Source organism: Lates calcarifer, linkage group LG16_LG22 (assembly GCF_001640805.2).
Source record: "Lates calcarifer isolate ASB-BC8 linkage group LG16_LG22, TLL_Latcal_v3, whole genome shotgun sequence".
NCBI classification, from domain to species: Eukaryota; Metazoa; Chordata; class Actinopteri; family Centropomidae; genus Lates; species Lates calcarifer.
This window is the reverse complement of record NC_066848.1, coordinates 11,687,520-11,714,551: the sequence shown is the minus strand read 5'-3', so window position 1 is coordinate 11,714,551 and position 27,032 is coordinate 11,687,520. Positions and strand designations below refer to the sequence as shown.

The 27,032-nt window shown below is 42.1% G+C and overlaps 1 long non-coding RNA gene across 2 annotated transcripts in view; it reads right to left on the bottom strand.

The window, feature by feature from the left end:
* The window catches only part of LOC108897353 (uncharacterized), a 65,914-nt gene that overhangs the window by 26,759 nt on the left and 12,123 nt on the right, over positions 1–27,032 (bottom strand). The window contains exons 3-4 of one of the 2 annotated variants that reach the window (XR_001963278.2): positions 26,054–26,133; positions 18,899–18,970 (exon numbers count right to left, since the gene is read on the bottom strand). This is a non-coding gene — a long non-coding RNA (uncharacterized LOC108897353). Of the gene's footprint in view, positions 1–18,747; positions 18,971–26,053; positions 26,134–27,032 lie in introns of those variants that run through there. The other variant, XR_001963277.2, reaches the window with a different exon arrangement.

The window sequence follows — 27,032 nt, the reverse complement described above, 5'->3', positions numbered from 1 at the left end:
GAGCTGGAACAGTGGGCATATCTCTCTTTTTTTATCTTTGGACAGAGCCACTCGCTTTTTCTCTCTGATTTCACTCTTCATGCTAGGCTAAGCTAACCATTACCTGGCATCCTAATATGAGAGTGGTGTTAATATCTCATCTCTCTCTCTCTGCAAGAAAACAAATATACATATTTCCCAAAATGTTGAACTTAAGAATCTAAGTGACTGAAAGACACTAGTTACTACATAGTGTTTATGGCCTGTGTGCAGAGAGGCGTGTTTTACATGACCTATTATGGCGACACAGCCATTCAAAGCCATTCAGAGTGACAAGTGTGTGTGCTTTACTGATGTTAGCGCTGACACTGTGACACAGAGGTCCGCCCTCAGTTCAACCAAACACTTTTCTTTGATTCCATACAGCACAGCCATGAGCTCATCCAGCCTGAGGCCATGGGGAGGGGGGGGACAAGAGAGTGAACTTTGTCACACTACTCTGCAATATCACTTACTTATACGTCTGGGTGTGTAATGCTTAGGCATGTTTGCTTCCAGGTGTATTTCTAATCAAAAACCTAACTAGACAGGTACATACGGAGTTGAAGAACACAAATAAAGATGAGTTTTGGGCTTCAGATGCCTGATAAAGCTCTATTGTCCCCAGTTAGTTGCTATTTTGAATTAAACTGCATTATATTACTCCAGAAAAATATTACATTTATTTATATTATAAAATCCAACTACTAAAGAATTTTTTTGGCACCCCAAAATCCAAGCACTCTCTCTCCAGTCCTTAGCCTGCAGCTCTACATCACAACAATGGATAACAGCTTCACAAGTCACGTCAAACCACAATCCTTTCAGCACTCACCCTGCTCTGTCAACCCCGTCACAACCTCACCACATAACCTCCTAATTCCACACATAAAATCCCAAATACCCTCAAAGTCAACACCATTGTTCGTTTAATATTGGTCTTTAAAGAGTACCCAGGTGGAACCCTCAATACAACCGGGCCAGCTAGGGTTCAAAGAGCCACATTGAATGGCTGCCAAAATTCTTCACACAGCGCCGATTGCAACAGCTTATAGTGAAATTATGATACAAACTATGCAGCAAGTGAGTAAGGAATATCAGGTCCCTTTGTCCCGGCGCTTTCTATTGAGTTCAATAAACACTTATGCACTCTAAAGGACTCAAGCTCAAGAAGGGACAATGCCTCCCCTCAGAACTCGACACCAGACCTTTAACAATACAAAAATACTGTATCCTCCAAAGACTAATTGATGTTACTCGCCTTTTGATAAGTCAGAGGTAGGCAGACGTAATAGTAAAGAATATACGCAGTGCTTTTGATAGCCTGTAACCTGAGTAACTGGAGTACAAAGAGGGAGCAACAAGAAAAATGCTCAGTTTTTGGTTGCTTATCACCAAAGCCATGCTCATTTGTGTTTTCAGGGCAACAAGAGTGTAATTTGAATAGGGACAGACGTTAAAAGGGGAATCGCCGCGGTGTGCTTAGAGGACTTGGAACCGTCGGCCAGTGGCCTGTGAGCATATTGGTTATTGATATTCTCTCTCTGTGTCACACACACTGCATCTGGCCTCTGAACACAACAGCTGAAAAAGCCCTCAAAGCCACGGTGAAACAAATACATTTGCACTTTTTTCTTTGGCAGCCGGAGCTGGCAGGTGAAATTGGTGGCTGCACGGCCTGACAACTTGGCTGCAGTGCCATCTACTGGTGACAGACACCAGGGCTGACACAACCGCACACGGTAAGCAGGAGGTGGATGGAAACAACAGTAGGAACAGCAAAGGGATTCATACTTAAACTGAAAAGGTTTCAGATTTTACAATGTCATATCTGCATCTGTATTTTTTTTTTCTCTCATGGTCAACCTGCATAAAAAGGTACCACTCATTCAAAAGCAAAAAGCATCAATTTTCCAGAGCAAAAATGTCATTTTAGAGTTGTGTGGGCAAGACCGCACCTCACCCACGCAACTGTGGTTCATATGCTGAATAGTGCATATGCCATCAGGGACTAAAAGTGAGGGGGAGGGGTGCGGGGGAGACAGGAGAATGACAAAAGGATATAAACTTTGACTTAACTGCTAGCTATCCCTCCAGGGAACCAGAGAAGTTTAAACTTCACCAGACCACAAGACATAGGGGAAGTTCAGCACAAAAGCACCATTTAATAAGGCCTTTCACTGCGGATGACAAGTCTAATTGAGGCCTGTGATGCACCTGGCAGTAAAAAGTAGCCCTTCAGTGACGTGACAGCCCCACAGACACAATCCATGCTCTGTGCATGCATAATACAACATTTATCATTCAACATGAGATGAACGTGAGGGGGAAAAAAACAAACATTTCACTTAATAGAGAGACTTATGATATATTCTTTGTAGTAAACAAATTGAAATCTTCATCAAAAAGACTCCATGGCTCTGCTGTTTCATTGTTTTAACTGCATTTTTTCTTTTCATTATTAACCACTCTGGTATCTTTGTCATCCTTCAGTCAAAAAGGCTCAAGAGTTTTCTCCACAGTGTGCAAGGATCTGCAATACATCACCCACTACCACAATGAAATGGGACGTTAAGGCTGAGATGACATCATGCAGCAAGCCTCGAGGACAAATATAGATCATGTTTATCTTTAACAGATGATTCATTTGTGACATGGTGAAGAGATCTCCACTGACTGCTAAGGAAATGTCTGCGCATTCAACTGATGTACTTAGCTGATGGTCACCTCAGTCGCTGCTACAGTAAGTTAACAAAAGAAAAAAAAAGCACAGCATTCAGCATTAAATGTTACTTATTCTTTTTTAAAGATGGAATATTTTAAATAGATGTTTGTGCATGTTCTGTCCTGGGTTGCTGGCGAGCCAAAATTGCACATTGATTAACAATTAAACAACCGAGCTGAGGTGAGAGATTATTATGAGACTTAAACTACAAAAATAGATGAGGGACAAAAACAAAAGGCATAATGCAATCTTTCTTACAGTTCAGTTTTTTTCACATCTTGCCTCCCTCCTCATCCCCCAAACCCTTGGGAAGCAGCACTCCAATGGTCTTTCATTTGAGCTTGTATTATGCCCCTGTATCTCTGCTCATTTTTCATCCGCATTGCATTAAGTATTGATATTGATTTCTTGTAAATGGTGGCGAAATGGATGGCTCGCACTTTTTTGTGTTATTGTTCTGCAGCACTTGTAGGTAATTTATTATGGCTGAGGGTCCGGTGAGGCCTCCCAGTTCTGTGTCCCTCCTCCTGATGGAGAATGCCAACCTGACTAACAAAACACAACCATGCGCTGAAAGGCCACTCGCGAGGAGAAAGAAGCATGAAGAAAGTGTGCGTGCACGCTAGTGCTGGCGCAACATATGCACGCACAATGTACCCCTGTCACTCTCAACATCGCTCATGTTCATGGTCTGCCATAAACCAGCACACATAAGAGGGTCCCCTTGGAAAAAAACACACAGCAATAAACTGAAAAACGCTAACTTTACAGGCATTTCTCAATCTTAACATGAGAGTTGCGGTGGGCAACTATTTTATTCTCCTTTCCTCCTATTTTTGAATATTATTCTTTTTAGTGCTGTAGCAGCACTTGTGCTGAAATCCATTCCCAGTTTTGTGACAAAGCGTGGCCTTCTTGACAAACTGGAGTGGTTTACTTGCATTGTCATCCTGCCCAATTTCTTTTCCCTGCTGCCGCGGCCCCAGCAGTCTATTTGCATTTCAATAGCCTCTCTGTCTGCCTCTATATTGCCTGATATTATGTCTGCCTTGTATGAATTCGAATTCAATGTCTGCATCTGCTGTTCCACTACCAAGCACTCCTTGTAAAAGGTGAAACATATGAAATAAGGCTTGCAAGCAAAAGGCATTGATAGTGTGTGATGATGTAAACCAAGACAAACACATTATGGGGGCTTGTATATGGATTACCCTTAATAAAAAATCTGTTTACATGCATGTTCTGCTTTTACATAAAACTGCAACAGAATAACCTTACAGCAAGGTGACTGGAATTTCCATGATCCTTAATAGGACTATTATTACCTGCAGGCTTACCAATAAGCATCCAATACAGAGAGTAAGATCTGTTCTGAGGTAAAGAAAGGCGCTGCGGTAAAACCGATACGTCCTGTTTACCGTCTCTGTCACCACAACACCAGCACTTGGCCACAAACCCCGGCTGGTGCCACAGTGTCGGACACCATGGGTCACATGACCCACACCAGAGTCCCACAGAGGTCCCTCAGGTTTTCCAGAATGCCCTCCTCTCTCTCTCTCTCTCTTTCTCTCTCTCTCTCTCTCTCTCCTACAGGATGGGATATATGGGATGTCAGAAGGCCACAGGCAGTTACTGTTAAAGGCTGGAGGATTTACTGGAATTTCTGCTTTTAAAAGATATAAAGCACCAATGGCTGATTAATCTCTGTTCATGGGATATTGGCGAGAAGATGTAAAGAGGAATATCAGTTGAGCTGCACATCCTGTGCTTCCTCTAGCAAATTGTGTTTTGGATTTCACCTTGGGACCACACTGCTGCAACCAATCCATTTTCCAAAACTACAAGATTTTTCTGTTGCAATATACTGAGTTTTTCTGATATTTAAATAAGAGCAGGAAAAAATGAAAAACTGCTTAATTTTTAGATGCAGACATAAAGGCATGTTTCAGCCCCTCCTCTTAACGTTAACCTCTGCCAAATGTAGCTTCTGTTCAGAAACAATTAATGCCAACCAGTGTTCGGGTGCGCAGGCAGGCTAACAGCTGTGTTTGGGCCACTTGTTGTGCCTCCAGCACAGATAATTACAGCAATCCAAAAGCAGAGCAGCCGCTCGGGGAGTTTAATAATGTACAAGTAGTCGCTATCTCTTTATAGATCATGTTACTGCAGCACTCACTGACGTGTAATTTAGATCAATCAAAAAATATGGCAGGGCTATGAAACCAGTGCCTTTGATAATAGTTGGCAGGTAGTAGTCACCCCCTGTTGTCGAAGCATCTGATATAAAAGGCTTCATTCCACCCTCCATCAAGGGGCCTGGTGTGCTAGGATGTGTAACCCAGGCAACAGATACATAAAGCATTATGGGACTTGATTTAATTTGTCTAAATGGGAGCTGGAGTATCTTGGTTCTCAGTTCGAATGTCCCTGTTAACCACCACTACAATGTAATGGGCTCCTCAACTTGGAGCTGCTGATTGTGTCCTGCTGGTATAGGAGGTTTTCCACTATATGCCGTTTTCTGACTCTGTGTGTGTGTATGTGTGCATTAATGTGTGTATACAAGTGCAAGCATGCGGCGTGCATGTGTCTGTGTTTGCGGCTGTGTGCATGCATACAATTTCAGTGATTAAAAAAAACTGACACGAATTAATAAACTTAAATCTCAGTCAAGTGTTTTACAGGGCAACAAACACGCATCCTTAAGAACACAGCGACTTCACATATGCGATATAAATTATCCTGGCAGGGTTTTGTTTCCTTGAAGTTCCCACCATCTGCCTTTGAAATATTTTGGGGTCAGTAATTTAACTGGAGGCCAAAGCTTTATCCAGCATTATTAAGCTTTCTATGTAAAAATATAAAAGCCATGAAAGTCATCACAGGTCAGGCTTTGTTCTGAGGAATGAACTCCTTTACCCAATTTGGTCCATTGTGTATTTTCATACCTATGAGCTCCCGGTTTCAACCCATTTGAAGAACTATTTGAACCAAGACAATTTAGCAGGTAATACCTGGGTATCATTTTCTGCCTTTGCATGGGACTCTCCTTGCCTCTGGCTTGTTTTAAACTATTGGAACAATTGAAGTAGCTTCCTCTCCTTGTCCTACTTCTAACTTCCACTCGTTTTCCCTCCTCCCTTGCTTTCAACCCATGGGTCTTTGTTTTAAATGGCAATTCATCCCGTTCGTCCGCTCAGCCACGTTAAACATCAATTTCCTCACCGAGCACACATTACGACCCAATAGAAGAAATAAAATCTCAGCCATTTATTGTGCTACTCCCTCCTCCCTTTTCTGGCACTGCTATCCACCACTGGCACCCTCATCAGAGCAGCCCACATCCAACAACAAGGGAGCAGCTACACAACAATGCCGATGCCATTCGACTTCCTCTTAAGTCGTTTTATACTTACTGCAAAACAGTAACGATTTCAAGGGCCTTTGAATTCCTCCAAGAGCCACCGGGTTTATAAAACATGCATGAGGTGTTCAGTAAACAATGCCCAATGGTCTTATTCCTTTTAAATAAAACTATTTCCATGAGATAGTAAGAGAGACTTTAATATTGCCTTAAATATTAAAAGAGAGAACTGAGCCTCATCAATTTTTCATTTATTGGGCCCGCGTGTAAGGAGTCATCAATCTCAAAAGAAATTACTGACATTTTCATTTCAAATAAAAAAGGGTACACTTTATCCAGCGGTAATAGGGATTGCCACTCTTACACAGGGAGCATTAAATGGCTTCTGGAGTGCTGAAAATGAGAGAATTTTCTTTTTTGTCTCAGAACAGATTGTGGATTTTATCCTTGTGAAGCAAACATGCATGAAATTGCTAAATAAAATGCAACATATTACCCTGCTAACACTCTGGCTTTTAAGGGGAATGCAGTTCATTACAAATCAATAATAGTCTACCTTAACAAGTGCATATTCCCGTTTTCCAACAAGCCCTGACTCACTGTGAAGTAATAACCACCTGGTTGTTCTGCTGCTCGTTGATATTGATATCCCATGACATAAATTCATTGTTTGATTCCATTGCTGTTATGATATATTGTTATGAATGTCTCCATCATTACAGCACCTCTCCGTCTGTTTGCCTTTAGGCTTGAAGGTTTGTAATTACTGCACAATAAACAAATGGTTTGGGTAATGGGGGGAAAAAGGTCTGGGGCCTACAGGCACTGGGAGAGGATTACAGGGAAAGGAGCCCACTTTTCACCCCCAAAAACCCCTCAACCCTCACTACTAGGCCGGTCCCACGTCTCGCCACAACTCCCCCTGTGGAATCACCCTTGCTGAATTATTAATCGCTGAGAGGTGTTGATATATCATCAAATGTGTACATACACCATAGAGGGGGGAAATAAGGGTTACAGTAGGCCAGGATTTATAACAAAAGCTTGACATATGCTGCTAATTCACCTTGACAACACTGTCACTTCCTGCTCCGTGAATAATTGTCCGACAGAAGAAGAGTTTGTATGCAGCCTCACTGCCAGGCACTTCCCCGACGCATGTGACTCCAGCCATAATGGATGAGTATTTGTTTATAATTTCTGTACACAGGTCTGGCTGTCAGTCCCCCGCTCACCCCGCGTGCGTGCTGCCGTCTCATTTGCATAGGTAGATTGAGACGCCGCGAGCGTAACGAGGTTGGCCTGCGTGTTGGTGATGGAGGACGCTGATGAATAGAGCTCTCTCCCCATCATGGCACCTTTGTAAATGTTTGATTAGTTTTGAATGGATTACTGTTAGATTATCGGGTTTGGGGCCCAAACCTAGACACAGCTCTGCTATTCGGAGACAGTCCCTTACGGGTGTCCCATGACAGAACGGGGGCTGCGTGTTGACAAAGAGCGAGAAGGGAGGAGAGCGGAGGCCATGTTTGTTTATGCAGAGTTGTCAAAATGTTTGATAAATTGAGAAATTTCTGGAATACCTTGTATTTGGAAAATAAAGCAGTACAGTAAAGACAGACAGGAATAAAACTGAAGAAAACTTACATACAGAGATGCTCTAAATTTTTCAATTTGCAAACTTTTATTGAGTCTTATTCCATATTTCTAGAACCATGCTTGTTCCATTGCTCCCATATCAGCTCAGCATTCCAGGGATATTTAATGGGTTGGTGGGAATCTCATAGTCAGGCAGCTATAAATTTCCTGGGGCTGCTGTAAGACGCTCTTATATTGCTTGTGTGGCAATCAGACTGGTGATTATATGGGTAATGAAACATGTTCCTCCTCCCGGTGTCTGCCCCTTCCATTGCCTGTCTCCTTCCATCTCTTTCTCTAACTTTTCTTTCTCTCTCTGGTTAAAGCCCGTGATGGATGGGGTGTAACTATTTGAGGGAGCAGTAACCCATCAGTTCCGAGGCCTATTATGCACAGTTGGATGCTGGGTAAAGGGGGGTACGAGGCGTGGAGTGGTGACACCGTAGCAGGCTGCCTCACAGGTTAACGCTAACCCCGCCGCCCAGCCCTGACGCGCCCCCACCCCACACCCGAATCTCCAATCCGTTTAGCTCGAAAACCTGTCTTGCATCTCGACAGCTCCACTGCCATTGTGCTCCCTCTCTCTCAATCTGTTTAGCTTCCTGTTGTGACCTTTCATACAGTCAAATATATTAGCGAGTGGTGCACTCTCATTAAAACAGTGCATTAACCAAAAGACTCTTTGGAGTCTAAATGACAGCCGAAGGAACTGAAAGCTAATAGCCGTGGGCAGTTGGGGAAACTTAACTCATGAATCAGTGTGCTAATGCCGGAGCAGCAAGCCTGGAGCGCTGTAAGCGTATGGCACAATCTCTGCTGCCCCCACCCCACCACCCCACTCTCTCTCCCTTGCTTCCTTGATCTCCATTTTCCTCAGTGACTCCCTTTTTTCTCTCACCCTCTCCTTTTCCCTCTCTAACTTCGTACTTATCCCCTCGTATTCACTATCACTGCTGTGTTCACATTCCACTTCTCTCTGACACATTTACTCTTTTCTCTCACTCTTTTACTCAATCATCCTTCTCGTGTCCTGCTACCTTATTTGCTCATTTCATTCTCCGTTCATTTCATTCTGTGGAGCCCCTATTGTATTGCACTCGTTGGTGCCATCATTTCTACTTTCTGCCTCCCTGCTCTTACAATTCTTTCCCTGTACTCTTTATCCACTCTTATTGTTTTCAAAGGGGGGGAAAGAAAAGAAAAAAAAGTGGACAGAAAAAGAAAGAGAGATGAAGATAGACGAAAGAAAAAAGAGAGTATACGAGAGAGGAGAGGGAGACGAGTAAAAGAGGAGAGACTAAAGGCTCATTACTTTCCCCCTGATGGGAGAAAATGAGTGAGGGGGCAATAATAAAGCTTGAATTTTTCAATACTGTTAAAAATGGGGCTCTGACAGCTCACCGCCAGTACAAGGGACAGGCGCCGACAACGCATGGTGAGCCACCGAATTAGCAATACCATACATCATAAAATCTAATTAAATCAAGGAGCAGAATCAAATTAGTTTTCTGTGACTCAAACCGCCCGCCAAAAGGGCTCTATTAAATGAACTGTAGAGAGGGAATTAAATAATTCACAGTGAGGGATTTTGCATTTATACAAAAATTGTGCACTTAATTGTCCGTGCTATATTACAGATTTGGCCTTATGTTAACAATGAGCCTAAAGCACACTTACTCGTGCGCGCTGGGCACACATTAGGGCCTACATGGTCGACAAGGCTTCAAACTAAGGGGATATTAGAGTAACCATTGGCTTGATGGCGCTAGTATAGTAGAGCATAGGGGTCTAGAGCAGGCAAAGGGTATCTGATCATACTACAATGAGCTATAATATGCAAAATGAAAGATAGCTGTGTTGAACACAGGGTTAAACAGTGATTTGGATGTGAATAATAAATTAATATTACATTTGATGCTTCAAAAGTTATGTTTGTTAATGCAGCACGATGTAGGCTTGAGACTTATTGAGAAACCCACAGGTAGACCATCGGACTAAACATGTCAGATGTAGTTCTGTCACGAAAATGGAGCACTTTTGTTACAGCGCTGCTGCGAGCGTTCAACCATCCCGGCTATTCTCTTCGTCTCTCACCCCCATACACCCTTTCCCTCAATCTCTCCATTTCCCTGTGCGTCCCTCCCTGGCATCAAAACAGCACAACTTTATTATAGTCGCTGTCAATACCGTAATAATAAAAGAATGCGGAGGGGAGAGACTACCATATTACACTTTTAACGAGAATATAGCAGATGCACATTGAGTGAATATTGAGTTTTAAAACTTGTCGGCATGTGATTTGTGGCCTTGTCAGTACAAATATTTTTCAATGTCATGGCAGCAAGCCGGGGCTGTCACTTCGGCGGTCAGCTGGGACGGGGGGAGGCAAAACACAATGATCTGGCCCTTAATGGAGAACCGTTGGGACTGGCATGGAGGTGATGAAGCACTGTTTAGTTTGCGGCTGCCATATTTCTGCTTGGGGACGCTATTATAAAACACAGTGTTATTTTGTCAGATTTCAATCATGAGCCAGGTTATTTGTCACCTGCTGTCACATTGTTGGGGCAAGTCAGGCTGACGGTGAAATATGACCTGTCCCAGCCCAACCCCCCGCTCTGGAGAAGACCAGAGTTTTCCTTAGTCTCAAGGTAAAACTAAAAACAACAGTATAGATCCAGTGTTCCACTTCTTTGTCTTATTATGTCAATATCGAGGCAAAAACTGCTATTAAAATGTAGCTTTATTTAATTTGCACAACAGGGAGTTTTTATCAGACCAGACTTCTCTTTTCTTTTTCTTCCTCACTGTCCAATTACTCTGTCATTGTTTTTCTGTTTTTTTTTTTTTGTTGTTTTTTTTTCAGTTCAGTTTTACTGTCATGAGGAGTCATTTTCTAGAGTAATCACAGGTCTCAGTGCATCTTTGTCTAGCAAGAGTGACTGTGTCAAGTATCTTCACAGAGGAAGCCCCAGGGAGTCATGTTTTAATTTCCTCAAATAAAAAGTGCTCTTAGGTGGGCTTTACTAGCACATGACTTATTGTGCTTCCTTATAGGCTAGGTATTAAGATAAGAATTGGGTTCATCCTTTCATAACACCCCGTGTGGATCCTAAGAAGTCACAAATGGCCAGTTGGACATAAGAACATCCAGGTGGGGGTCAAATTCAAAAGCCCTCTGCTGTTTCAATTCCTAATCTCGAGAACATCCTTTTTTTATTGTTAATCCCCTCTGTAAGATTACATTTATTTTTGTTTGAGTACGTATTACAAAGTGATTTAATAAAGTTCAAGCATATAGTTCAGTGACATATGATGAACATTATGGACCTGCACACTTACTCATGACAGATGTCATGTAGAATGCTATATAATTTGATGTTTAATTTTCCTTTTCAGTGGTTACATCTCCTATGTCTGAAACGTGGAGGAAAACAAGAGCCAGGCTCCTCGATTTGCTTATTGACATTGAAGTCTGCTTTTCAGTTCACTGTACATATCAGCAGCTAAGACACCCCTCAGTAGCTTAATTTCCAAATCATATCAGTTTTATTTCCTTGTCGCCCTTGTCTCTGAACATCATGGCCTCTATCCAAACATAGAGAAGGTATAATCCCCACTCTTTAAAATCAGGCATTTCCTTCAATTCATGCCAAATGAACACCCTGTATGCACCATTGCTTTAGACTGTGTGTAGAGTGTGCTGATACCAATCTATCAGCCAATATAAAAATATGCAAATAGAATTTGATTACAGACACTGGCCTCTGTTGGTTGAGAGACAGGGGTGACATTGTGTATGTTCATCCCATCCTCTAATCTCTGAATAAAACTGTGTTATTGCCTCTGTAGGCGGGCCCGCCCTCTCTGCGTGTCTTGTCAACATCATTGGACGTTTAACAAACCGCTTTTGTGAATGAACTAAAATATGTAAAGCAAGACAAACTTTTTCCTTGTTGCCTGCTTTCCACTCCTTTCTGCATTTTAAATCCTCCCTGCATTTATGGATTAAGTGCTTCTGACTAGGTAAATTTCACCTGCACGGACATATACAGTGCAGGACAAAATACATACACATGCAGCACAGTGCACACATAAGCAAACACACACAACAACCATTAGCTTTGGCTGACACGATAGCCATTAGCACACTGTTTCTAGTTGTGTGCGTTCCATTCCAAAAGAAAAATCATTTACATAATGTGTGTTTTCCCCAAACGGTGTGAACAACCGGCACTCTGTGTAGGTTTCCTGCTGGCAAATGTTTCAAACTGACCTTGGGAAACGGTCCCTCCACTAACGCTACGCCGTTACATCCATAATGGGCCTTTTACGTGTTTTTGTGTATATGTGTGTGTCTGCAAGCATGTAGATGATGCGTTTGAGAGAGCATGTGTATCTGCATGTGCACACTTATGCATTCCTGTGTGTGTCTGCGTGCGTCTACAGCTGATGACTCTGTGCCAGCCGGACGGCTTTTATACGTATTAATATTAATATGTGCCTGAGCTGCAGCCCATCACATCCCTGCCCCGTGGTGCAAAGTGTCCAAGGGCGGCCATTATCATCCCGTTCTGACTGTCAGTGAACCGGGAGGAAAGTGAGATAGGCACGATGACTACCACGCTGGGGTCAAACAGTCAGGCTAATACAGCTCAAACTACCAGTAGTGTGGAGGATACTGTAAAATGCGCTTGGATGACATGCATCTATTTGTACTGCAATACCATATGAAATACTTATGGATACATACTCAAGATCTGCACGCCATCTTACATACACATATTACTTACTTTACTTAAGCCCAGAAACATGCACACTAGCCCTCATATGCACACACTGACATAAAAAAGTATAACCATATGTGTACAGTGACAAAAAAAAAAAAATCCCTTCATACTGGTGTTTATCAGGCATCTTACCATGTGTAATCTATGATAAGTACTATTCTTTTCCAACTAAGTTGGTGTCTTGGCCCCGAGGGCAGTATTGATGATAATGTTAACCATGTCCCATAAAATCAATCAATCAATGGAATATTAAATGTATATGTCTGGGAGGTTGTCAGCGGAGCTGCTCAGGGGTGAATCTCCAATAGCCTGTCAAGGTTTATTGCCTTTTATGGGGGATCCTCCAACGCACTGTTTCCATGAAAATACACCTGTACAGTATATCAAAGAGGCTGTGACATCAGAGCTACAGACAGAAAGTGAAGACAACCAAACACTCTCCATCTCTTTCTCTTTCCCCCCTCTCTTTTATACTCAAAGACAGAAACGCACCCTGCCACTATACACCAAAATAGATGAATTTTGCTTCAACAAAGGCAGTATGGTAATTAAATGTAAGATAAGGCCATTCAGAATGTCCAAGACTGTGCCAGGCAAATATCCTGATCAGCTTAAAATCAACCAAGTGGGACAGAATAACAAAAATCCAAATTGGTTGGTCTAGATCAGCTTGATAGGGCTTTCAATATAATACACAACAATGGCCAAAATGAATAGGAATCAAATTACAAGAGCTGTGATATGGCATGAAACTGCATGGGGGAATTCAAGCACAATCACTTTTCAATGTGGCTTCCAATATTGCAGCCAATCCTCGCACGATTCATATCCGATCACAAATAATGTTTATCACCCTCATATCTCTCTCCCTAATGGAAAAGGCCTAGTGTTGGGGTTTAAGGAGTGCATTCATTTTTAATGAGGTCTGGGCATTGGCCAGAATGAAATGAACAGGCAGAGAGTTTTGGGCCACAGTATAGCAACGACTGGCAGTAAAAGGTCGATCCATTCTTTCTAATTTGACCAGGTTACGTGTGACTATAAGTTGCTAAGTTGTTTATTACAACCAAGCAGCATTTTCACTGTAATGTCACAGAGCTGTTTAGAAAAGGGATAAAGCTCAGTCAGTATTGCAGAAGAAATTTTTCTCCTGGTAGGAACTTCCAAAGGGTTGCACCATGTTAAAAAGAGAGAATACTACAACAAAAGGCATAGTGGTGTTTTTGAGTGGTTTCAAATCAATAACGTTGAGGTCAGCACCTAAAATAACCTCTGTGGATGTTGTGTGCATTTTCCATTTCAAAAACTCTCCAACTATCATATAATCTGCAGCTGTAGGACTTCGGTTCTGTATGTTCACCTGATTTTCAACCAACAAAATTATGCACTTACAGAGCTGAAAAGGGAAGCTATATCACTTGAACCAAGTAATTCCCTACCAGTGTTTATGAGTTCAGAAGGACCATCAAATTTCATGTAAAATAAGCTCTCATGCGGGAGAAGACACTCATATTTTACGTCTAATTCTGGAGGAAAAGATGTATTTCCTGCTTCCTCGGGAAGCATGATTGGTGTGTGACTGCGCGTCGTGACGAGATCACTTGGCGGGGCTGCGGATAAAATGTCGCTTAGGATAATGTGATTGCCCTTAAGGTACAAGGAGGTGAATTATATTCCCTGATTTATAATCTGAAAATTAAAGACTCACTCATTTTCTAATTTAATTCCACCTTCAATGGAACAATGTTCACTCTGAGCCAAATTGGCGAATAATGTTACTAATTCAGATGCAGATGTAATTTCTATTCGGGGGGCTGCGGCGCGTGGTGATGAACGAGTCCCGGATGGATCGTTGCCACTCCTATCTCCCCGTCTCGACAATTCCCCAGCAGTTGTGATAATAACCTGAGCAATAAAGGAGGGAGAGGCAGTGCTACCCTGTTCTACTCCTCATACCCCAAGTCATCTGATACTTCATCTAATAGTATTTCTGTCCTTTCCTGTGTCACTCTGTCTTGAGTCAGCTGACACTGTGCTCTCCCAAACAGGAAAAAACAGAGGATGCAGAATATTGTTGACGTAAAACTGCATTAACTCGAAGACTCTTAATAAGCTGCATAATTACTGCTGCCTTCTGCAATACAAAAAAGTCATTGCAATAAATCTGCTGTTAAAAACTTGATTGAATGCAGGGTAAATGTCAAGGTAATTATGAGGCAGTGAGGGTTAAAAGCAACGTTAAATCCTCCCACAGAGTGGTGACATTCAAGCGAAGGAGGAAGAGATAGCAAGGGAGGAAGGAGGAGAGCGATGAGCGGGAGAGGGCCGAGTTTGTAAATGTAGCAGCCAATACGAATCTAACCAGTTCTTCACTTGTCACTGGCCTTTTATTTATGACTGCAAACCATTTGAGATATGACCTCTCTATGACTGGTTTCTTCCGGCACGCTAATGGGTCCATTAAGAACAGAATTTATCATGTAAAATATCATAATGACACAAACACGTTCAGTTTGCTCATGTGAGTGTTGAAATTACAGATTTCTGATTTAGCTATTTCCACGTTAGCTCACTTGACCCGGAAAGGATTCGTTCTCAACACAAAACTCTTTCCAACCACAAGATGTGGAAGGTCACCGAATGGAGATGAAAAGGGGACAAAAGGAAATGTGTGCACCCACTTCCTCACCCATTTTGCACCCAATGGTATGCTGGGGATTAAGAAGGAAGTCTGCTGCTTCTCCTCGTCTATCTCAGCATCAAGCAGCCATCACAGATGCCGGACAAGAAGTATGTAGTGGAGGGGCTGGCAGAGGTCAGGTCATTTACTCACCGTTCAGTCTTGGTGAGGAGTGGAGGGGTCAGGTGGTGGGGGAATGGGGGTTGGCGACACAGCTGAGAGGCTGTGGGTGCTGTGTCGTGTGCCTCCTCTTCAGAGCCTAATGATCTGCCGAGCATAATGACCGCAAGACGACGGGGCCTCTACAAGCCTTGACTAGGCCTCCTCTAGCCCTTGCTCACACTCACTTCACTTCAGAAATAATGTGAAAGGAAAGATTTTTTTCTTGCTGTTTTGTTCGCGCCCAATCCCCCCCACCCCGCCCCTGCTATCCACCCCCAGCCACTGTACAAGCCAAGGCTCCATGACAAAAAGCCAATAGAGTTAGCTGCCAAGGCTTGGAGCTCTGAGAGGGATAACTGGCGCAGAAGGTTAAAGCAACAATGTGCTCAGCCCCATTGAGCTGCTCCTTCTGTGCTGATGGTGAATGTGGATGTAAGTGTGTGTGTGTGTGCGAATCTCAAAATCAGTGTGTCTATAAGGTGTCAAGGGTCGTTAAAATGTATATGCTCTGATATATCTAAAAGAACACCTGTTCACTTGTGTATTCTACAGCTAGTCAAATAATGAGGGCCTCATTTGATTTCAATCAAACCTTAGTTATGAGTTTAAGAGTTTAGAAGAAACTCTATGCGTGTATTGTGTACTACAACAGAATGTGAAGAGTAAAGCATGCACAGGCTTTGTAATTGCCCCAGTAGAAATGCTAATTATTTGCTTCTTTCATTTGAAATGCTGACCAAAATGCAGTCATCTGACAGACTGAAGTGACAAGCAAATGTCTGGATTTTCAGATTACAAATGGTTTTTCTCTCGCAGGTAACAATTTCAAGGCTACTGCTTTTCCACAGAGGGGACGCAGCCAGAATGAAAGGTGTGATATCCCCTCTCTGCAAGCCATAATGGTGCCTTGTTTGAAAATGACAGGTGTACGAATGAGGCCCTCTCTTTTCCTAAGTACAGCAAACCGTGGTCATTCACTCTGCTTTGTTTTTAGCGTAATAGCCCCATTTACAAAATGTCGCTGAAATTAATGTGGGACAAACGCGGCGGTAACCGAGCCAACTAATTTTTGCTCATTCAACTTGAATTATTAATAGGTGAGAAATATACCATATGCTTTCAGAGGAACGGCATACATTCATTTTATACAGAATTGCTGCTGTTTTGTGAAAAGTATAAGTAGCTTAACTGCTCTTTTCAAAAGGGGTGACTTATATGGAGGCCCTAATGATGTATAAATCAGCCCATGTAATTACGCTTCCAGCTGCTGCCTTGGGCTGGGCTGAAACTATAGGCCCTCAGCACCAAGACTGCAGCCTTCATCACCTGAATCCCTTTTAATCAACCAGCACTAGTTTTCTCTCCTCAGATCACATTATTATGAGTTATTGAGAGAGAGAGAGAGAGAGAGAGAGAGAGAGAGAGAGAGAGAGAGAGAAAGAAAGAGGGAGGGAGAGAGAGACAGAGAGAGTGTTCAGGGCTGTATGTACTTACGTGAGAGTGTCCATAAATGTGTGTGTGTATAAAAGACGTATAAAGCATAAGGGTATATTTGAAAATGCGTTCATATGTGTGAATCTGTGCACAGGTGCTCATGCTCTGGGACACAAACAAAACATTTTTTTTTCTTATACTATAAAACTTAAGTAACCCATCAAACATTTTACTTCATCTGAAAATATAGAAAGACAAATAGACTGACAATAATCATCTATCAGCGTTGGTAACTTGGTATGATTTCAGTCATGACTAAAGCTTCACCTCTCTGCTCACCTGCACAGCACTGTCATTACAGGTTTAGTGTAGGGTTTAGCAGAAAACTACCAGAACATGGTTTTGTCTTGGTGAAGAGATGGGGCACCACCTAGTGTACAGTCAGTGCCACAGCTTTCAAGACATCTTTCCTTCATCTGAAACCTCTGCTGGTGATTAAATGTTTGCACACAACACATTCAACATACTGTACATGTAGACACCTGCAATGATTTCAGCTTACACACTTTAGACTTGCATTAAAATGTTACTTTTTGAAGCCTCTTGCTTTTTTCGTGAGCCTTTGCCTCTCTGTTGATGAAAGCTGTCCAGGTCTGCTGTAACTACACTATAGATGATGGAGAGGGTGTTAAACATCTGCATTAAGCGGGAAACCCTCCAAACTGCGCTACCTCCCTGTCTCCCCCTCACATCCAGAAGTGGTGAAAATGCTTAAATGAACACACATCTTGGTGAAAACATGACATGGGTTTGAACTGCTTGTCAAACTCTGTTGAAGAATCAGATTACACAACATATTAGGGAGCAGTAGCGGTGTTGAGGAAAATATCTGATGTCTTTGTTTGGTATGGAGCTCTATCTTTGAAAACCCATATGCTTTGCATATACAAACTACATTTGTTTGGCAGGGCTAAGAAAGATGCAAAACACAATGGTCACGCAGATCTGGAGCAAGGGCACTGGAAAACAACAAAGGCCAACCAGTGACTTACTGTAAATGTAGAACAATGTGTTTTGAAATGGTTCTCTTCCTGAGAAAAGCTGTGGTTAGGTAAATAGTAGTGAAATTTAAATGTGGATACTGGATGTCATGTCAGTATCCTTTTGTTGTGCCACACGCTGCATCAGTTATCATTTACATGTGCACCTCATTCTGAGGTCACAAATATCTTTTTCATGCAAATGAGTTCTGTATAAGCCTGACACATATCTACAGTCATTGTTCGAGTAATTGAAAACAATGTTTATGAGTCTGTGAGTAAATATCAAGAACTTATGACTACCCTGAGTCTGAATCATTATTTGTAGCTGACAAATCTCCATCTAAACCAGTTATGTATTTATGAAGGGCCACATTTAATCAAGTTACTCATTTCCTAATTTTGAGGCAGTAAACGATTCAAAATAAATAATCGAAACAGTCACCTGCACAGGCACAAAATTTACCACAAGGTAAAGTAATGGAAAATTGTGCCTGTTCATTTGTCCCTTCCCTTTAACATACTCCACCCGGGATGTTTGTAACAAAGATGGACATCTTAATAGTGAGCAGAGTGAAACCATATTGGGATTAATGACCAAGCGCCTCCTTGTTAATTGTCACATCAAACAAACAGGTCCTAATTGGCAAAGGTTCCAGCTCAGTGCTAAGTGGACACAGAGTGGGCGCTGCCTCTAGATCGGTCTCTTTGTCTGCTTTCATTAGTGGGTCAAGCCCCTACATTAAGAAGCCTGCACTGGAGTCGTGTTTTCTTTGGTGCGTAATGAAACACACACCTGCTACTCTCAGGCAATGAATAGAAACTTGAATCTAATATCACCATCATGTGGCTTCTATTAGTGTTTACAATGCCCATGTTTTGTGTTGATTTTGCATTTGTCTGAGTTGCAGCGTGCATGCTTGTCCCTTCTATTTGTGCTGCAGTTTTAAGAGAAAGAAGACCGGGACAAAGAGAAGAGAGAAATATGGCGTGAGAGGGGAATAAAAGAGCAAAAGGAGCAGAGAGAGATGAAGGGAGCAAACTTACATGAAAGCAGAGAGGTCAGTCCTGAGTTCAACTTCTCTTAGCAGTCTGCAGTACATCCTCTCTGTCCTGTGGCTGCAAGAGGGAAGATAATATTTACCAAGACTTGAAAACAAATTATATGAGTGTAATTTAACATTTAATAACTGCACAGACAGTTCTTACATTTTATGATTTTAAGACATAACATGTGTTTGCTCAACAAAACATTTGGATCGATTCCAGTATGTAACTGCAGGAACGTGGCCCAATCAGAAAAATGTTAAGATACTCCTGATAGTCTGAAACTGAGTGAACTGGTGATGAAAATTAAAATTAGACTGCTTAAATTTCCTTCCTCACATTTATACACACACACACACACACACAAACATGCTGCTCCATCTTGAAATGCTAATTTATGATTAGCATCATTATGCAGTAGTGTAATTTCACAAAAGCCTTCCCACAGTGGTGCACAAAAGACTCATTCACTGCCAGAGCTGCTCTGTGTGGGGAAGAATTATGGCACGCAGATGAATTCATTCATGTGGGAAAGGATTTATTCGATAATTATAGACCTTCACAGTTTTAATGCCACTTAATGAGGAGCTTGCATAGTGTGATTCCTGCTTGGGCTGACGAATGGATGTTGGTTTTTATTCTAGTGTTTTTTGTTTTGCTCCACACAACATCTGTTAGCCTTTTTATGCTGAGAACTAGCTGAGGCAGTGGTTGTGTGGCCTGATTTTTCTCTCTGTGTATTCTACAATAAGTCACATTAAGTAGGCAGTTAATTAATAGGCTGGTGGTCAGGTATGAATAAATATCGCAGTAACAGTGCTAATACACATCCAAAATACCACTACTCTCACTCTACCTCTACTGAAACCTATAATTACCATTATAAATGGCATAATAATTAATAATACTTACAATTTCTGAAAGATGTTTTAACCTAATTAAATGATAACTGATAAATTAAACAAAAACATATTAAAATAACTTTACCTTGTTGGTTTTTACCTGACATTATATGCTTTGTTTACCTCTGCTAGCAGCTGGCCATAAACACAGACTCATACATCATCCAGTTCAAGGCCGTCGCTCTCTGACAACAGTGTTTACCATAATGCCAGTCTTAATGCCTCATAGCCATGTTGTTGTGGAGAGGTAATTAAGTTGCCAAAGTTTAATTGCTCAATCATCAGCAGTTAACAAAGAGGCGTCGGTGCCCCCCTATACTTTCAACGTACTATATTTATAATGGCTAACAATTACAGCAAGGGCCCTTTAGCTGGGATAGCACTAGTAAAAGCTGCCGGCACTAATGAAAAGCTATAATCACTCCACCCACAGCAGTTATTAGTAGCAAATTATGGGTCAGCTGAAGGGCTAGCAGCTATATGCATTAAGATAAATAACACTGCAGCTTGTGACAAGCACACAAAATGAATGAGTAGCATATGTATCTCTGATCCTACCCATAACATGTATAATAACTTTTATTCTTAGGTTTTAGGTCTTACTTATTAATGATTCAACTTTTAATGCTATGACATATGAAAATCCATGTTTTTGCGAGATAGATAAACTCACTGCAGCTTTTCTATTGACCATCACATACTAACTCATTTTGTAGGGCACTTTCCTTTCTTGATGGCCAGACTTCCAGATAAATGCATTTTCTTTTGCCATCAGAAATATGCTTTGCAAACTCTTTAATTGCAGCATTACTATGCAGAGTGAAGTATAACCCCCTTTCTCCTCATCACCCCCTCTCCCTTTCGGTTCATTTCTCGCTTCGTCTTCCTTTCAGTCGCTCTCTCCGCCCTGCTCCCTCTCCCTGTCCGGTTGCTCAGCCAGGCCTAGTGGAATGCTACGTCTCTTTGATCAAGTCTTCATTATCAGTGACTCTGTGACGCTTGGATGTCTGATGCTGAGGGGGCTAGCAGAGGGAGAAGCGTGGCCTCCGTGGTGGAAGAGGCCTCTCCACACAAGACTGAACAATCACCAGGCATCCCGCCTCTATTAATGAGAAGCATCCCCATCCGCTCCAGTCCCCAGGCAGCTTCCACCAGGTGGAATGCTTGGCCCCTGTCACTCATAGCATTGCTGAGGGCTATTAGCAATTCATTAAGTGACTGACTGACCGCCTAGCTGTATCAATTAGGGGATAGTTGATATGTCTGTTATTGTCAGACTCTGTTTGAGATTGCACTGCTTTTCATTCAATGTCTCCTTTTGGTTTTGTGCTGTGGCAGAGCTTTTGCATTTGTAGTTTGTTTTCTTGTGTTTGTGTTTGTGTTTGTGTGCGTGTGTGTGCGTGCGGGTGTGTGGGTGGTCTTGGCATGGCAATAGTGGGCAATAACCCTGAGATGATGAAAAGATAAATATTAACAGATTAGAGCAAATTGCAGGACAGATAAAGTATTTTTAAAAAAAAACGAAACTGTGTTGTATCTTTTTTGTTTTGGAGTCTGAAATCCTCCTCTCAAAAACAGAGAAAATGAAAATTGTTGCCACCTGGAGGTAAAATGAAGTATTGTCAGAATCAGCATCCTAGCAAACCCTGGGCCTCGGTTGATGTGGATAAGCTACAGCTGCAGCTGTTTTAAACTCAAACTGCCTTTGTCTTATTGAAATACTGTCCTTCAGTCATTTCAACTGTCACCTTAGGTAAACAGGTAAGTTGAGCTTTCCATAGTATCAACTGATACCCTTCAACCAGTAAATCGGTTGTGTCACATGTTCATGAACTAACAGGAACAAGAAATAAACAGCTAGTATGACAAAACCTAAAGCAATTACTGTTAATATTTTAACAAGGTGTAAAACATTATACATAAAATTTGCTTAACAGCCAACATCCTTGTGGCCTCGCCTGGCTAATATATAAAATATTCTCAAAGAGTTGACCGTTGTTTAAAGCCAGCTAGGCAAATCTCAGGCAAATTCCCCTTGTTGTTCAAAAACATGATTCCTCATTTCACTCTGTGCATTTAGATAAGAACATACTTCTTTGCATGCATATCTGATCATTCCATATGTAGATTCAAACTGAGCTGACCTCCATCGCTGCTATTACACAAATAGAGAGGCCCCTCAGTGAAAAGATAATACAAAAGCATCTGAAATTAGTTGTGTACATGTCTATTTACTCACCTTGGCCTTATTTGCATTAAAAACTGCAGAGACAGAGTCACATTTGGGCTTGACATGCCCCCTCTTTCATTCTCCTAACTGTCACTGTCAGCTCTCGGTGTCACACCCAACCTGCTAGTGGCTTTGCATGTTTTGAACTCAGGCAGTGAGACGCGGTGTGACATTTGCTACATGACTGTAACTCACATTAAAGTACACAAAAAGGTTTTAAATTTGGAATATAGGTAACTTACTAAGTGTTTTGTTGTGTATATTCTGAATGACATGCTCTCTCTGCATTGTGGCTAATCTTTGAATGCTTTTACTCATGTAGTGATGATGATGCTACTGTACATACACTATATTGTGATTATACAGCTGTATCCATAAAATGACATTTGCTTCTTTAATTTGCCTTTCCAGTAAGTCTACTTGAGTAGACTACTGGAGTGATTATGTGAGCTAAAATCAAGTCCCACCGTGTTCTGTTTTTCAGTGCACGCAAAGCAGTCAATGCAAATCTGCTTGTAAATAATGACTGTAAGCATTGTGAGCATACTTTGAAATAACTAGGACAGATGTTTCAAGATCGTAGATAGTTATGCTGCCCCTGGCATGCTAGCAAAGTATGCAGTCAAAGCATGTCACACTCCTTTTGGCTGAGTCTGCAGAGTAAAAACACTTAGGTAGGTGACAACAAAACACAATCAACAACAGTCAGATGTTGGCTGCATTTTGATCAGAGCGATACATGAAAAAGCAACAAAAGACACGTAGATGATGATAATGCCAATTATCATATTTTGCTCAGGGGTCAGAGGCAACAGCATTAAACCAAGTCACCATTACCTGATAAATGGCTGAACAAAACTCTTTTCTCTCCTGTGAAATTGTTTGGCAGCCATTAGCAATGCAGTGTAATGCCAATGATTGACGTTGCTGTCTACTTAGCGTTGACGAGGGATGTGTGTGTGTATGGGGAGGGGTCAGTAGGCTGGTGGGGGTGCAGTGCAGGGGATTGATCGGGGTCTGCGTTGTTGCCAAACGGGGGGTGAGGGTGTACTGGCGTGTAGACAATGAGCCCTGGCCAGCGCTGAAAGGCCCATTCTGCGGATCCCTGTTAGCTGTCTATTATCCGCGGTCTCCAGGGGGCTGCTAAATAGAGGGCATGTGTTAGGCAGACATTTATCATGTAATTACAGCACTAGGATCCGTTTCTGATGGTGTGTGATGATTACTAATAATTACTGTGCATTTCACGCCTCCAAAGGGCCCAGATGGGGTCCCAGGGCGTCAATACAAAGGGAGGGAGGGGGGCAGGAAAAAAACAAGGATAAGGGAGGAAAATGCAAAGAAACGAAAAGACAGATGAAGAGAAAGAGAGGAGGGATAGTGTCTCGCCTTAACCATTTAGAGGTGCTCATTAGCTAAATGAATTGAACCATATGTGTCCAATTCCTAATTAACTTGAAGAAAGGAAAGGAAAGGAAAGGAAAGGAAAGGAAAGGAGAAAAGAAGAGGAAGCATACAGGACACATTTTTATCCATTACTTTTTTTAACATGACTATTTTAATATAACAACACTTTTTAGACACAACTATTGGTTATTTTGATCTCTATAAGTGCTAGTTAATAATATTTATACAGTAATGACTGTGTTAACTGGAGAAATACACAAGAAATCCAAAGAGAAACAATGACAATGGAGTGATTTCCTTTAGGCATCCACCTATAACTACGTCATTTTGTTTCATAAGCAGTATATACATTTAGACTGCACAAAAATAATAGCAAAGTTTCCAGTGGCTTGATTTGTGGTATCATGACTGATATACAATTATACTCAAAAGGTTTCATATCTGTGGCACGGACTAAACGAATGGGCTGAGAATGGGTTTTAAATAAAAAAGAGAAACACCTTCTTCTGAAAGCAGCCATCTTCCCTCTGTCAAAGTGGGGGAATGGGTCTGTGTGGTATTGGAACCAATGCGGGTGAAATACAGTGGCTCACTGTTATATTTCTGCCCTCTACTGGAATCTGGATAAATCAAATAGGTCAAGCTGCCACTGATATGATGTAGTAAGGAAGCACAGGGATGGGTTATGCTGTGGAAGGTATGTGTGTGTGTGCTTTGTGTGTGTGTGTGTGTGTGTGCACAAGGGTTGAATTGCTGTGTGTCACTGAGACCTGCAGCCATGAACTGGAAAGGACAGATCAACAGCAGGTGCACCGGTGCAACATTTCCCTGAATGCTGCAGTCAAGTTTTCGCTCCCCACCCCTCCCCCCAATCCTTGCTGTTCATTTTACCTGAGGCTCGATGTGCCCCCCATAAATACTCACATTAACCTGTACACAGAATGAAGGGGTCCTCTTTTGCTCTTTTCAAGGGGCCCCCTAGTAAAGACTACAAGATCTCCACCTGGTCAAGGTAAGCTCAAATGAAACTCACTGACTGGCAGCGTTTTACCTGCAGCACAAAAGCCATCTGAATCAATTTGGTTGGGGAGGGAGGGGGTGGGGGGGCGGTTGGGGAAGATGAGGACCGTCCTGTTTAATAGAAACAAATTGCTCTCCACTTCCCGGTGACACAGATAGCAGACCATTTGTGCCTGCTGGCCTTTGTTGGGAACAACAGAAAGGAAATGTACTCATCCTGGCCAGGGATAAAGTTCGGGGCTTTTTGTTACACGCCAGTTACCTTAGCCTCCGTGCCCACCCCCTTGAACAAGCACAGCGGTTAAGTAGTTCAGGTGCCTGCTACATTCTGTTAGATTAAAGGTCCCTGATTCTGGCCTGAGTTGAATTGCCTCAGCTGGAGTTGAAGGGAGAGGAGGGAGGGAGGCGGAGAGGGAGCGGCAAAGTTGTAGGGCCATGGGCCATGAATGGACATCTTGTGCGTGCTCACAGAGGCGAAACGCTTTGGGACAGCCGGCCAGCCTCTCTCTACACCAAGAATCTCAAAGAAAGTCTGTAGGGTGGGTTCGTGGTGGGGGGGGGGCTCCTTACCCTCACTCCATTGCTCACTCTATATCTTCACCCACATTTTCCCCAGGTTAGTGGAAAGCTGTAGAGTTGGACTAGGGGCAGGTGAGTAGTGGGCAGGATCTCAAAAGCCTTTTTGAAAGCTGGAAACACACATACTGTTGCCCCTGTGGAACATGGGCTTAAAGAAAATGGACACAATGCACACAGGACATGGGGTGGGGGATCTATGTAACTGTGCGCCAGTGTGCACCTGTGCTACCCACTCACTTACACAGAGCTGAAGTGGATGCAGATTCTGGAGACGAGTGGGTAAAACCCCCGAGGATGCAGAGCAATAGGTGATTGGCATCAGACACATGGATGGTTAATTTAGATACACAAATTATTGATTAGCGATTGTGTGTTTGATTCCTGTTAATTCTGTCGGTGATTAATGTTTAACTTTTAAGAGCAGAAGCAAATCTACTGTTGACATTTAAGTGCATCATATTTACAGGTCTGTCATCAGTCAATTATTAAAATCTCTGTCACTCTATCACATGCATACTTCTGTTACTATCTCTCTCCAGCCAGGTCAGCCAAATCAACCTGAGATTGGTCAAGCGAAGATGCATGACAGAGTCAGAGCATGTCTGACTTACACAAACTCATTGCCAAGGCACGGGGTCAAGTACAAGAGTCAAAGGTGAAGTCTGCCCCACAGGATTAGATTCCTGTCTGTGGGGAAATACTTAAAAAAAAAATTGTAGTGAATGTGCATGGGCAGGAATAGAGTACTTTTGTCATTCCAAAGGTCTGCTAAATCTCAAGTTATATTCTAGTTTCTGAACCAAAATAAAATGAGTGCAACCCTTTGGATAATTCTATCACTTGACAGGATTGCAGGAGGGTCAGGGTGCTGTATCACTTTATAGAACAACCCACATGCCTCCGTCTGTGTGACATGAAGTAAATGTTCAGTAATCCACATCTTAATCTTGTGCCGTGCTCAGCGCAGCTTAAAGAAACTGATACTCCTGTGACTACTTTAGCGGCTGATTGTGTTACCTTTACAATTCGGCTTCCCCTCCTTCCTGTTTTGTACCCTTGGAATGCCCGATAAAAGTATCCCCACTGTGGCTTTCCACCTGCACAAGAGAGGATATGGCAGTGGTCCGGGGTCAGAATTAATATGCAGTCCCATGGGGAATCTACTTGGAGTAGATTCTGCAACAAAAGGTAAGGAGGTAATACTAATGAAATTTAAAAAACATTTTAAAAAGTATGAACACAGCTTCAAACATGAGATATTATTACCATATCAACTGTCAAACCTTTAAAGGCAGCTACGACCAATATTTTTTACAACAATTAATCACATGACTATTTGTATATGAAAGGCATCACTCATACTGACAAACCCACAGAGAATTATCACCCAGCTCTGTTCCCCTAAATGGAGCAGTAGTGACTTGTAGCCAACTGTTTTGGTTTTGTGGCCTGTAAATTCATTCTCGCCACTCACAACATCATTATCAGCTACACCAGGCAGGTGTTATCAGTGAAGTGAGTAGCTGGTGAACACAGTGGAGTCAACCAGAAATGGATATCTGCTTTAGCCATGCAGATTAGTTTTGGTTGCATTTGCCCAGATTTTGAGATCTCTGTCTCTACCCCAGTACAACAGAGGCTTCACATGTAGTATTCTCCACACTACAAAACCGAATGGCAACATCCCTTCCCAGAAACACTAACTCTCTTAGGCTGGATAATTCAGAAAACTGAACATCTACCGTTTTCAGACTAGACTACTTTAGACTATTAATTTGGTAGAAAGCAGCCCACAGAGTTTTTAATGACCAATAATCCCCACACATTCGCAATATTAATGGTGCAATATTTCTTGACAAATATCGGTATACGTGCAATCGTGTGTATTGCTAGATACTGCAATACAATGTTAATAGTGTAATATTCTGTATATTTTGTATGGCTCTTGTTTTGCTCTTGTTTTCTTTGTTTTTCTTTCTTCGTGATTACACTCCCT